General features: G+C 42.2%; 1 protein-coding gene across 3 annotated transcripts in view; it reads right to left on the bottom strand.

Moving 5' to 3' along the window:
- LOC146973387 (protocadherin-15-like) overlaps nt 1-14,992 on the bottom strand; it is a 236,431-nt gene that overhangs the window by 199,959 nt on the left and 21,480 nt on the right. For all 3 annotated transcript variants that reach the window (XM_085799889.1, XM_085799887.1, XM_085799884.1), the window contains exon 2: nt 308-360. The gene's annotated coding sequence lies outside the window, so the exon portion shown is untranslated. The remainder of the gene's footprint in view (nt 1-307; nt 361-14,992) is intronic.

Consider the following 14,992-nt stretch of genomic DNA (forward strand, 5'->3'; position numbering starts at 1 on the left):
ATTTACCAGGTGGACAAGCAGTTTTATGATAGCAGGAGATTTGCTTGAGAGAGAAAGCATCAGCAAATGTCAGGGCGAATCATCTTAGGGACATCAATAAAACATAGCAATGCAATGCTTTAAAACCTCAATGGTCTATCCTGTCTGACTCAGTATGTCTGAGATGTCCTACTCTGGCTGAGTAAAACATACAAAAACCCACTACTGCACACACGCGCACACAACAGAAATACAGACATTGAATCTTTTACAGGTTATAAAAAGATTTCAGCTCTTCCAAAAAGGTGAAAATCTGATTAAGAAATACCTGATTTGAGTCTCTGTGATCAGACCACATTTCCCCCTTGCAAAGTCACACACCTAAGAAGAAAAAGAAGGAAAGTGTTAGATCCACAATGAGGAACGTCCACATGCAGATGAATGCAGATCACACGTCAGCCAACTCTCACAATCACTTACTCACTTATATTTAAGTGAGTGTAATTCATAATCTCTTTCTTAGATTATCTCTCCCCTCATTCTCCCACATGTCCTGTCAGTCTCTATTATACTGCTCAGTGAGGCATACAATACTGTGCGACAAACACTTGTGCAAAGATGGAGTGCAGCCTAGTGCTCTGTATGATTATGTATTGTGGTGGATCCTGCATGTCATCTTTCTTTTTTGTGTATTTATTCTTTATTGTTTTCAAAACAAAGAAGTAGATAGATATTAACAATAGTTGGTGGTGTTGACAGAGGTTTTTGACATGTGACAAACAGGGCATAGATAATGACACAGACAGAATAGCACTAGATCAGCTTTTAGACATTAAATGGAGAAAAGGTTGCCAGATTTAAAAGAAAAAAGATTTCCTCTTTAGCAGACATAATGTACCTGATTTTCTCCAAGTGTGATACATTTCCCAGCTCTCTCACCACATTTCAAATGTAGGAGTCGGAGACCTTTCATATTTCCAAGATTGTAAAATTAGCTTTCTGACTTACAATGTTGAAACAGAAATAGCCCTAGCCTCACAACTACTTTTCACACTACCTGGATTGGCCACCCCTAACAGTGAATGGGTTACATGGATGATTAAGGGCAGTGGAAAAACTCAAATAAGGAGCCCCAGAATGATTGTAGTTTATGACATGACAAGAATAAGTGGGATAGTGTCCCTTCTTCACTTAGACACTTAATGCATTGGGATGACACATCCAGAAATATTTTCTGCAATATGGAGGGAGAATAGTGTCCATCTACTACCTTGAATTGTATCAAATTATGTCTTGCATTGATTGAGCTATCATGGATATTCCTAATACAATTCCCCCACATCTCATCTGAGATTTCCTTATCCAGTTCTCTCCCCCAAGCCTCTTTAAATGGGTCCGACAATGTACAGTATTATTCACATTCTGTATGATTCCATATTGCCCCTCATATATATCATATATGGCTGGATTTGAAAAAAAAAAAAAACTATCTAATGCTTCGTGCTGAGGTTTACATTCATGTTGTGGAACATGAGTTCTCACAAAATGTCTCAACTGCAGGAAACGGGAAAAAGCTGGAATGCCTGCTGTAACTGCTGAAAGGAGGCCAAATGACCCTCAATATAAACATTTCTCAAAGTAATAATACCTTTCTCTCTCCATTTTGAGAAAACTACATCCTCCAGTGCAGATTTAAATGCATGGTTACAGCAGATAGGAGAAACCAGATAAACTTTGCGATGCTTTCAGAGTTGTTATTACCTGCTTCCATATCTTACAGAATTATAAATTATTGGGTTATCATTAAGTGCTTTCTTAACTGTGAGACATCTTTCTGACACATGCATGATAATGATCAGCTTTGCAAAATTGGGGAAATTGGCAAAAATCTGTTCATTTATCTTTTATTTGATTGAAATGTTATGTTCTGGAACAGCAGTCAACTGAATAATGCGAAAGCAACACCACTGCATTGCATAAACACAACGGTTGCTCCTTTATCATCAGATTACATTTTGCAGCATTTCCAGTTCTGAATAACTGAGCCATGAGCTTTCATAATTGTTGCAACACACTGGTAAACACCTACCTGTGCGTGTTTATCAGTATATTAGAGAACAAAAAGGTCTGACATGCATATAATCACCTCATCTGAACAGAAATGACTCTTCATTTCTATATTAAAACGTTGTCCGCTTTCTCTTTTGTTTATGGTGTGAAGTCTGGTTCAGCCAGACTGTTTAGTCTTTATGTGCAATAAGCTCAACCTTGATGGTAACCATGAGCATAATATTCAACATTCCCATGCCAGCTGTCAGCATGATGCCTATAGCTTAAAACAGGAAACAGGAAACAAGGAGAACCAGTTGGCTTAGCTTCCTGAGTGCACCAACTCATCTTTAAACACTATAACTTTCCCATTAGAGCATAATTAAAACAGACTTAGACATAAAATATTATATTTTTTGGAGCCGTTTGCTGGAGCTATCTTGGAAAAGCTGGAAATAGTGACAGAAACAGGATGCAAAGGTTTGTGAGTTTGGCCTAGGGTGGAAGTGACAGGATTTTAAGAGTCAGCTAAACATATGTAAAACCAGGTGATCAACATTTAGCCTAAGGTCTCGTGACTCAGGTAATGGGCTGTTTTTAAGCTAAAAGATTTCACAATTAATGACGATCATATGACCTTTCCGCCTAATTTCCGAACCCCAAGAAATACTGCTTACAATCCTCAATATGCCAGGGTAAAGATAATAATGCTACTGATCAGAGAAGACACTTTTCAACCGTTTCAAATAAATCACAGTAGAATGATACTGTACCAGTGAATCATTATTAAATTACAAATTATGACATATAGATATTACCCTTTAATCAATCAACTCTGAAATGGATTTATGGATTTATCGTTATCTTTGCTATGACACCAGTCTCTCAAACACTTCGATAATTTTAGGCACAGGCTTGAATGGACCAATACGACCTGTAGAGACCTTAAGAATTCAAGCAGTTCAAACAGCAGGGAGAGACCTGCAGACTTGTTCACCTCATCAGAATAATCAAACAAATTAAACAGCCATTAGACAAAACCGCAGAGCCCCACTGAGAGCAAAGCAATCTTTTATCCACTCAAAGTGCTGAAAACGCCACTGCAGGTATTGATAGGCAGAGAAAAAGCAAAGTGATGCATGTGCTTTTCCGACACAGATATGACCTCAATAAAATTCTTGATTCATGAAAATAAATACGAAATGTCAAGTTATTATTACAAATCCCTACGTGGAATCAATCATGTCACTATGAAGAGGAAAGAGGCATTTGCCTGCATTAAGGGTGGCTGATGGTGAGAGAATTACACAGCTTGTTCTAAAACAGATTGACTGAAGAAATGCATCAAGGCCCACATAAAAGAACATCATGCAGCATTGACATTAGCATGGATGAATATGAGAGAAAGAGACAGACATAAGAGGAAATTGGAGAGGAGATAAGCCGTATCAGATTTCAGAATGAGGTGCATTCAGCGTAATGTGAGTAAGTGTGAGATATAGCTTAAGAAAACGTGGGAGTGGATAAACACATGTCTCAGATGCATCGGCAGACAACAGTATATGCCCCCGTCACGGATTGCCTCCCAAAGCACTCATTTTGCTTCATTTCCTGTTCCATCCTTTAGTAATGAATAGCATTCATCACTGCATGGACGTGTCTGTGGCTGCATACAAGGGGAAAAAAGAGAGGAGGGGGGAAGACAAAGACAATGGAAGGACGACTTATTGTCCTTCTCCTCTGTGCTGACATGCCGGACTAATGAAATGCTCAATCATTACAGTCAATAGGGTCTTCACATGCAAATCTTTGGTCTTTATATCTACACACTGATAGTCTCAAACATATCCTGTCGAGAAATGGACAGTTGTCAGGGTTCAGCAATCAGAGGGACAGAAGCAGACAGGCATGTTCTCTGACGATGAGCGGGAACATTCATTAGCCATGCTGTGCTGATGTCGTCTGCTGATGGCTTGGTGGATCAAGGCTCTATGCAGCCATTGTCATTGTCACCGCTTGCTGACTGTACAGTACTTCTTTATACTTCCCATCCCCCTGTGGTCCCCAGGACAAGATTCTGCTGCGCTGCACTGTGCCATGCAGTTTCAGTCTGGATTTCCCTATGAGCTTAACAGGGAGTGTAGCCCTCTCATTGTTTAGCACTTCAAAGGAAACAAGAGAAAAGAGGGGAGAGCAAGAGAGAGAGAGAGGAGGAAATGATAGACACAGGGTGAGAAAGGAAACATGAAAAAGCAAAAGGCAGAGGGGAAGCAGCACAGGAACAGAGAAGAGGAGTGGGAGGGGAAATATGAAAGAAAAAAGAAGGGAGGAGATGGACAGAGTTTGAATGTAAGTAGTTGCTTTCACAGCAGCTAAACTGCCAAGTGCTATATCCAGTATATCTGTCCAAAAAAAGAGAAGGTCTAAGCAGGACACAGAACAAGTCCAGGAGGTTACTGCAGCTTCTTGCACTGGTATCATTTATTAAGAAAGTACAGGCCAAGTGTCGAAGCAAAACAACTGCTCAAGTTCCTCAAGTGCTGCAATAGTAAAAACATGTTGCCGAATACTAAGGTCTGAGAAATACCAGCCTTTTGTTTTTTGGCCACCCAGCACATAAACAGGACACATCTGAAAAGCACAACAGTTCTGTTGAGGCCCTATGACGCCATGGTGCCTTCAAGATGGCTTTACCCTGTAGCATATACCTCACATAACTGCCTTTGACATTTCAATGCCTTATCTGAGGGGCAAAAGGTTTGCAAAGTAAAATGACAAAATCGGTGGTTTTCTTGGTGCATTCCCCAAAAATATGTATAAATGAGAGTTTTTATAAACTGACACCTCTGTGGATAAGGTAAAGTTTCTACACTAATGCTAAATGGGTTTGACAAATTGCCGTTAAAAAGGAACAATTTCACATTTGTAGAAATACTCAAGTGTGTGTTGAGAAGATCAACAGTTATAATTGAGCATATTTTATGGCATTTGAATAAACGCTCTGATGTTTATATAAAACACATTTCCTGAATACACAGGTGATGTTATGATCTGTATACTATCTACTACCGTAACATGTTATGTCAAAATGTCATAAGTAAAAGAATGTTATTGTATTATTTGATGATGAAGTGTGATGATGATGATTTAAATTGACATGCCCGAAATAAACAAATTGATTGATTGATTGATTGATTGTGAATATTTAATTTGTATATTCACTGCACCCAGTCAAGAAATACTAGTACCTCACATTATTCACTGTGAAACCAAACCCTGTTTTCACACTTTGGTTGTTGTAGGGACAGTCTTCATATGAAGGCAAGGTTATTATTTCCTACTCTAGCCGCAACTTTGTGTCTTACAAATATGAGCGTGGTGTTGCTCTACACACAATATACATTTAATAATAATATACTCATATGTCAAAATATGTTAATTTTAGATACTATATTAGACAGCTAAAATCTTACAGAAATACTGTTGAAAAAATAAGAGTTACTGAGAGTTCACTGTCTTGTTAACAAGGAAACAAAAACTATATTAATCCACCTGCGTTTGTGAAGAGTGCAGTCTCACAAACACTGTCAGAAAACTTACGTGTATGTGTAGATGCTGAACTTCAGTTTTAAGGGTAAAATCAGCCGTGCTTAAGTGCAAAAAGGACATGACTTCAGGGAAAATATCTGCTTTGTAGAGATAATGAATTATGAGGTGCATGAACATCATCCCCCACTGCTCCACCACACTCTTAATTACCTGTCTCAAAGCCTGGCAGTTATGACAATGACAGGGCATTAGTTAATCCATGTAGCATTAAGAAAGAACAGCACATCTGCATCTAATTACAATTCAATAAGGACTCTCGCATCCAATATCCAACCTGAAGTTTTTGGTTTTCTAGTGACACCCACTAGAAAACCAAAAACCTGGATGGACTTAACTAATTACTGCCATTCATTTAGTCTGGGCAGATAAATGGACATGTCCATATTACATTTGAGGAATTTTTCTTTTTCCTGGAGTGTAATCAATGTCTTTTTGAATTATTTTCAAAAGCTAAGATTAAAGGACTTGCTCCCCTCAGAGTCTTGTGAATAGGGTTCAGAAAGTTGAAACCTTAAGATTCTCAGCCACAGAGGGAAAAGAAAGCTGCTAACTTTAAATAATATTGATAAAAAGGACATTAGAATTATGACTAATCTTGCTGCTTTGGCCATGTTTATAGAAGTACCATCTCAGCTCTATGGTAAATCCCTATATATAGACCTTATGGTTGAACTATGCACATTATTGTTGCATTGCCATCTCCCCTTCTTCGCTAAAGACCATCTATCTGCAGACTCCAGTAATTACTGTACTCCACTGCTCTGGTTCTTAGTTTTGCACGGGGTAAACATACGTTCAAAGTCACAAGCTAAAATCAAAAGCATTAACAAGCTTGAGGGTGGTGTGCTGCATTTGCACATACCAAGTTATACAGTAGGATAGGGACTTTCTCACTATAGTGGTTAAGTCAAAACATACAGTATATTTATACTTTGTTCAGTTCAACCATCACTAATCTGGCACTGGACTTTAACTTTTAATGTCAGCTGTTCACCCACTGCAACTGTGCACACCTGGACATTTAAAGCCCTGTCAGAGCCAAGCCCAACAGAGATCAAAACATGATCAATGAACCGTCAACACAGGCAAGTATATTTTCACAAGCTGAATCTCTCAGCGTTTCATCAGGCCAGGAGCAGGCAACCAAGGAACCAAAGCATTTGTAACTCAATTCTTAAGACTTTGGGAGCAGGACATATTGCTTTGCAAAACTGTTTCATGAAGTGAGGGTTCTAGCACAAAACGGGCAGATGATGCACTCCTAACTAGATAACATCTGCGTATGTAGGCTACTTGTATTACCATAACCACACCATATGAAAGGAGTAAGGCAAGCTTTGCCAATATAAGGAGAGAAGAGAAGAAATGCATTGTAATTATCAACAGCAGTGGCTCTGACTTGGTTTTTGCACTCCAAAACACAGTCAGTGTCCCAGAGTGGGAAGGCTGTGAGGGATTATAATGTCCTTGAAAACACACTACAATATAAAACTCTGCCTGTGTGAGCTATTAAGAAGACTGCAGTACAAACTATAGGAAGAAAAACTCTGCTATTGTTTAATATACTTTTTAGCTTAGAAGCATAAAAACAAACATAAAACTAATATCTAATATAAAAATGCGTAGTTCAATAATGCACAACTTTAAACCTAATTTAGTGCCATATTTCAAAGGTAGCCTTCTTTGTTTTACACCCATGAAAATAAATCCATCAGAAAATTATAAGGAAAGTCAATGAGAGGCTGTGGACTGTACAGTAGTGTTGTCGATATCCAATATGAAGCGTTTCTTTAAAATAATCCTATCACACCTGTGCACGAATGCAGTCACCCGACATGTAGTGTGACACCTGACTTTATAGGATCATTCATCAGCACTGTCAGCACAGTGTGCTAAAAGCAGCTCTGCTTTATGAATTCATTCTGCACGTGACACTCAACAGTCTGACAACCCTGGACCTGTGGTGGTAGCCATTAAGCTGAAATATTCCTTGTTATTAACACGTGTCATGGCTGATGTGCTTTAATGGACAGTAAAAGCCATTGAGACACTCTCTAGTGAGAAAACAGCCACACTCAAACTGCCACTTTAGAAAAGAAGTGTGGACAGACTTAGTAAATGAGCAAGACGGAGAGATGGAAAGAGACACATTTGCAGTGGCAAGGAAAGTTTATGAACCCTCGACAGTCCACTCGGTAAAACACACACTTCTACCAAGGCATACCATTTTCTTCCACCACACCCAAATTATTGTAAAACTGCTACACATACAATCTCACAAATCTCAGTACCATAAATCCCAGATATTTTACATGAAGTTACATTCACGATTTCATGGGGTATTGACAAAAATGTCTTTAATGGGTGCTTCCCTGGCCTATGCCCCTATCCCTGCACCATGTTTGGTAGAAAGTGGTTTGTTTATTCAGTTGTCAGCAGGATTGTACAAAAAGCACACTAACGAAACCAACCAATAGGTATGGTTAAAAATATAACTTCCTTAGTGGAGGTAATTACCTGGTTTTGTGCATTAATTTGTCATCAAATATGTTCAGCTCCTCATTTAAGTCGCAAGTGAGAAAAAAAAAACACAATGTACCTCAGATAATAACACACAAACAATTACTAACTTTTATGTCTTCACAGAACACAACCATTAAACATTCACAGTGCCAGTGGGAAAAGTAAATTAACCCATGGATTTAATAATTGCTCAAACCAGTGTTGGCAGCATCTTCAGGAGGGATTTTACACCTTTCTTTTAACAGAACTGCTGCAGCTCAAACTTTTTCTCGTATGAACAATTGACCATTCCTAGGTTGAGTTTCTTGGTTTCAAGTGATTATATAGATACAGTATTTACTAGTGCGCGTTATTTTTTGCGTTTAATTTTAAACATTTAATGCTTTAAAAAAATTAACACAATTAACATTGTTCTGTTTACTTCCGGTGGCAGCTGACCCATAACCATTGGTGACACAGCAATGAGCTGTGATGGATGGCTGTTTCTGGTTTAAGCTGAGACTCTCAAGCACTTACCAACTTCAAGATTCCATCAAGACATTCCTTTACTGTCCATAAAGGGTCAAGGATGTAACAATATGAGTACCGGTATTACAAATCGATCTATCTACCTAAAGACCTGCAACAAATGTGAATTGTCTTCAGACTCTGAGCCTCACCATGCTATTATTGCTTCTTGCAGCACTTCCGTTTGCATGAACTGAAAGGTTTACACGTATTGCTTGATAATATGGGTGGTCGCCTAGAGGCCAGTGGGAAAAAGAAGAGCAGGAAACTAGAGGGACTTCATTGATATTCATTGTTTTTTCACAGCAACGCTTAGCTCTTTTATTTGAACTCTTGCTCTTTAGCTCTCCTGCATCTAGCACACAGATGATCTCTGTGGCACCTGTGCAGAAACATTACCCAGAGAAATGAGGCTAAGTTGCAAACTGTGGGTGATTTGAAAGATTAATGAGTTATGTGGTCCCTCTGTTGGTCCATTGTGGTTTTTATTGTAACATTTCTGTCCTTTCCCTTCAAATGTACCTAATCTGTTCTGATTATTAAAAGAGGTTGGGAGCACTCTATAAGGGCGGGGGGGGGGGGGCGGCTGTTTTGGTACCCTGTCTGAAGGCATGACCTAATCATGTGCTAGTGCGACCTTTGAAAAAGTTAGTCTCCCCTGCTTTATAGATTGGTATCTTCAATGGATGTAGCCTCTGAACCAGGACACACCTCATGCTTTACACAGATAGTACAGGTAGCCTGGTTTTGTGGCTTGTGTTCCCCCATTTAGTTTTCTCTTGTCCTGTACTACGGTTGAATGATTGGCCTGGGGCCTTCTTTTGCTTTTTAGTCACACTGCTGGAATGGCTCTAGGGATGACCGTCAGTCAACCACATTGGTCCACAGTGTAATAGTTCAACAACTTTTAAATTACACTGCCATGTAATTTGGTACATTTAAAATATATATGATCTGCTGAGGATACATTTTAATAACTGTGGTGGTCCCCTGCCTTGTCATCCGGTCTCATCTACTTGCCACATAATTAGTGAAATATCTACTGTATGGAATAGCACAGAGTTTATTAAGCCAGGGTAATGTATTCTAATGACACTGTAATCCCATGACTGCTCTCCAGTATCCCAAACTGGGAGAGCAAAACACATGTGATGATAAAAATCAAACAAGCACAGGAAATTCAACAACCTAACAGACAAAGACTAGGGGAACACAAGAAGTAAAACTAATCAGAGTGTCGATCAATCAATGTGCAGGGAAATTTTCGAGGGGAGGAAGTAAAACCACAGATAAATAAGGTGAGTGATTTTCAAGATAAAACTGAAAGCACAGACAACATTGCTAAGATCAATACAAGAAATGACCATAGGAGCAGGGTGGGATGTACCACTTCCATTATATTCTTAATTCAAATTAGATCCCTTAGAAAAGATATTAAAATGACAGCTGCAATAATCACTGTAAGCATGGTCTTACATTTGGTATAATTTAATTACTGGAGTGGAATGAATATCCCTTTCATGAAGAGATGAATGGTCATTTGAATTGCATGTGGGCCCATTTGAAATGCATAATAAGGAATTTTAAATAACCAGACGACCAAGATGATCACTTACTGGCCAGTGATTATGTTAGCAGTAATTATCATTGACCTTACTTTGCAGAAAATGACAGACCGTGACTGTGCCGAAAAAGCTTAATACACCATTACAAAGTGTTGGGACCTCAACCCACATGTTCTCAAACAAAGGGCCATAAAACCAGCAGGGGACAAGGAATGCACGACAGCAGACAACGCCCGTTAAATCACACCTAGGTATGATTCCACCCAGACGTTCAAACTCTGGCCTCCCATTGGTCAGTACCTGGGGGAAACCCCAGGGAACCCCGTGACGTCACCGAAGGTTTAAATGCTGCGGCGACGCGCAGCCCCATGCTTTTTCCCAGGTAACGAAGTGCTGCAAGGAGCTCCGGCTTCACGCAACCAAGTTACTAAAGGGGGCGCACCAAACGTTTGGACTCAATACCTAGGCCGCAGTTCTGAGCTTGCTGGACAAGTAAACTGCTAAGTTTCATCTGAAACACCTGGATCCTGTGGAGAGCGCCGCGCAACCCGCCGCTCTCTCCCTCCTACATCTGCCGCAGAAGTGAAGATCGCCTTTCTTCACGCGCCGACGCCGGACTCCGCCGAGGATTCCGCCGTCATCAGAGTTAACTCAGCTGGCCCTCCTTTCTGCCACCCTTCCAGATGACGACCAGTTTTATCCCGCTGTGGGACGCTACAGCAGCCCCAGGCCATCAGGTCGACGGACCTCATCAGCACTGGGAAGCACGCTTCAGTAAGAGAGCTTTTGTCTGGGCAGCGACTAGAATTAAGCGTGATTTTATTAGGACCTCCGCGTCCTGTTATGTTGATTGTGATTTTGCTGTATGTTTACTAGTTGTATTAACTAGAGTGGTCGATCGATGTTTACTAGTTATATTAACTAGGTCTTAGTCACGTGCTGAACGCAATTCTCCGTATCCGCGTCAGAAGACCAGTGAAGATATCAGAGTGCAGCTCTTTTATTCTCACTGTGGTAGTTGGATACCGATTGGGTTCAGCCCTGACTAATATAACCGATCGCCCCCTTTTAGCCGCCGTTTTCCCTCTTCTCTCTCTCCTTTTTCCTCTCTACTAACTCACACACACGTGCGCAGCCGCGCACCCACACACACACACCCACACACATATACCTGCCTATGTAACACAACGGGCCGCCATAAGGGACTCCGCCCCAAACACGCGTCCCAACACGAGAGTTCGTATCAGAGTGATCAGTGTGAGCGACGTGACTGTGATCATTGTGTGTGGACCTGAGGAACACGTGGAAACAGCCACATCGTGTCCATTGTCTCACTCGAACGAGCGCGCCGTCCGTGACGCCATCCGACGTCACTCGACGCCCTCTGACGTCACTCGACGTCTCTCCTCCCCCTCTTAGGCTACACACACACACACACACACACCCACACACACACACATAGCCTATATAGACACACACACACCCACATCATACGCTCATTCTAAGCCATTGAGAGTGTATGTTTGCTGAACTGTTTATTCCTTTGAATTACCTGAACTTGAGTGTGTACTATTAGATGATTTTAGTAATAAATGTCCTTGAACTCAAGTAGTTGTTCTGTGGTTGTTTGTGTACATTCTATTGTGACGCTAAAGCTGGTTATCAGGGTCTGTGCTCGACTTTACGCCTTCATATTTAATTGATTATTCTATTCTATAAGAGATTTCTATAATCGAGACTGATTGTTTGGTCATTGATCCCTGATTTCAGGGTGGTGCCCCGCAGTTATTATTAATTAATTCACTTTAATTAATAATACAACTATTCTTTTTTTCTAGTAATTATTAGTCAATACCGCTAATCCTAACTTTATTAATTTATCAATTAAACTCAATAATTAATAAATTAGTTGACCTGCTTATTGATTATTAATGCTTAATAATTATTGTCAATCACCAAACTCCTATGCAAATCCCCAACATAAATGACGCCCCGTGTGAGGCCTTGATAAACCAGCAAAGCTTCTTTCGTCACAAATTTTGTACACAAATAACACTGAACTGTACAGCTGAATCTGCTTTAACAGCATTCTTCAGCGCCCACCCTCTAGAGTGGATGTGTCATAGTACTGCCAAGTAAAACTAGTGGTAATTGGTGAACAGTCACAGTGTGTGATAAGGAGTAGTAGATTGTATTTACGAATAGCACTTACTAACAGTTGGAAGTTATCCAACTGTGGGGGAAATTAACACGGTAACACGACTATTGCTCACTGAGGTGCTAAACCACCAATTACATTTAAGGGTTGTAATTGTGAGCAATTAGTAGAAACCTATAGGTTTGTAAGTCACAGGTTTACTCTCACCTGTGCATCAGCAACAGCTTACAACATAACGTTTTTGTTGGCTTTTTTTTTTTTTCTCTTTTTTTTTTTTTCTTCTTTCGCCAACACAGTTGACCCACAGGTGTAAACCCTCACTGCGCAATGAGTAACCAGGGTCACCGCGCACAAGGAGCAGAAGCTCCCCAAAGTCAATGCGACGCAGCCCTGCAGGATGCGGTCGCTGGACTCATCCGTCTCTCCATAGATGACAGAGAGAGACTGAATAGCTACCGCCTCGACACGTGCGAAGAAAAGCTTGAGGAACTTATTAGCTATGTTAATGATCCTACTGGGAAGCCGCAGCGCACCATCCCAGACATTTTGGGTCAAATTGCCCTGCTTTATCAGCGCAAAGCCGAAGTTCAGGCACGAGAAGCCCAAGAAGAACTCGCCTATTTGCGAAGTGAGAAGTCCCGCCTGGAACAGGAGGTCCAGGACAAAGAGAACGAAATTGTACAGGTAAGTTGTGCACCAGCTTCAGACCCTGAACCGCCAGTAAGCTCACAAGCTTACGCCCCTGAGAGATCTGCCACGGAGCCGGCAGAGTACCCACGTGGGTACGACTCAGACGTTCAGGCTCATGATCAAAGGTCCAGTCTGACCCGTGGGCAGGGACGTGACCTCCAGCCGACACTTGAGCCAGCCTGGTCAGGCAGGCAAACCGCGTCAGACACACAACGGTGGGAGGGCCCCCAGCCCTGGGAACCATTCTCTCCAAACTACCCCACAGCCGCGAGTCAAAGGACATTTGGGCCCACTAGGTTGCCAGAGCCGTACCCTGGAGACTACCAATACAGTAACCCCCAGGGATACACAGCTTCAGGCAACGCGAGAGCCATGGTGAGCTACCAACCGCCATCGACATCCTTTTATGGGGACCCAGGAGTCCCCCCATACAGCAGTGCCCCCCGTCTGCACGCAATCGTACTTTCTTGCGCTTTGACGATCCAGTCACTTCGTCGCAATGGAGAGAGTATCATCCTCCGACCCACCAGGGTGCTGGTGCCTTTGATCCTCGTGATCCTTACCACCATCAAGTCGTTCCTTCTCGACGGTATAGAGACGACCGTGACCTCACCTCAGAGGACTCAGACTACGGCTTCTCCAATGAACGAGGCTTAAGGACTCGTCAACTTGAATCCCTTGCTGGGGATATTGAGCGCTTCGACCCAGGGGACCCCGAGGCTAGTGTTGATGACTACCTCCGGGAGGTTGAACGCTGCTTGCTTGATCTTCCTCGCCCCTCCACACGAGAGAAACTTAAGCTTATCTGGAAAACCACATCCAGAAGCGTCCATGTGTTCATGGAATCTCTCCCTCCGGCAACCAGGGACACTTATTCAGCTCTTTGTCGAGCTCTGAGGGAAGAGTACTCCCTCTACAATGATCCCACCGCTGCCACCATGGGTGCCTACGCAGTCACCCAAAAGAAGACAGAACCTCCGAGGGAATACTACCGACGCTTGCAGGTAGCCTTTTTCCGAGGCCGCCACGCACCAGGGTTAGAAGAAGACCAGGCTTTCAAATCTCTATTCGTCCGCAATCTCCACGATCTGGTTAGGTATGATGTCTCACTAATGTACAGGACCCACAATCCCCCCATGAAAGAAATCCGCAAACATGCACAGATGGTGTGGGAATTGCGTCAGGAGACGGGTTGGAAACCCCCAGGTCTCCAACCCGAAGCCAGGGTCCTGGGGATACAGGTGACAGAAGACACCGACTTGACACTTGAGGGCAGCGAAATCCCTCAGAACAGAGCCGCCAGGCAAGCAGCCTCGGACGGCCGCCAGGGTGGTTGGCAAAACCACAGAAGAGATCAGCCAGGTAAATCAGCCCAGCGTAACTTCCTCCCGCAGGGGGGAGGATACAACAAGAACGCTACGCGAGAAGGTAAGTATGACCGGAGGAACCAAGGTCACCAAGGAAGTGACCGCCAGGTGTCGGAACTGACAAACCTTCTACATGCATGCTTAACCGAAGTAATGCGTAAGATAAAGCCACTTTGTCAGGTGGTATCTGACCCTTTGAGGGGGTCAAACACAGAACCCCTGCCAGCATAACTAAGCCAGGAACTCTTCCCTGCTGGTTAATAAAGTCTACTTTGTGAGCTGGGGAAAAGGGGGGTAGAGGATATAACCTACATACGCGTAGTCAGATTTGATGCAAGAGTCTTAGTGCAGGCAGAATCCCGCCCTACTTGGTCCCGCGGACCACGGTAGAGCAGATTCTTAGGCGCTGCCACTACCACGACTGTACAGCCCTCCCAAGTACACCTAGTAGATAACCTTGGCAGTGCTATCCCAATTTCAGTCTATCCACAATGTTCAGAACAGGAGTTTATTTAAGCTTACCAGTTATTGAACAGCTATAAACT

This window comes from Trachurus japonicus, chromosome 15 (assembly GCF_045865225.1).
Source record: "Trachurus japonicus isolate A0001 chromosome 15, Traja_1.0".
NCBI classification, from domain to species: domain Eukaryota; kingdom Metazoa; phylum Chordata; class Actinopteri; order Carangiformes; family Carangidae; genus Trachurus; species Trachurus japonicus.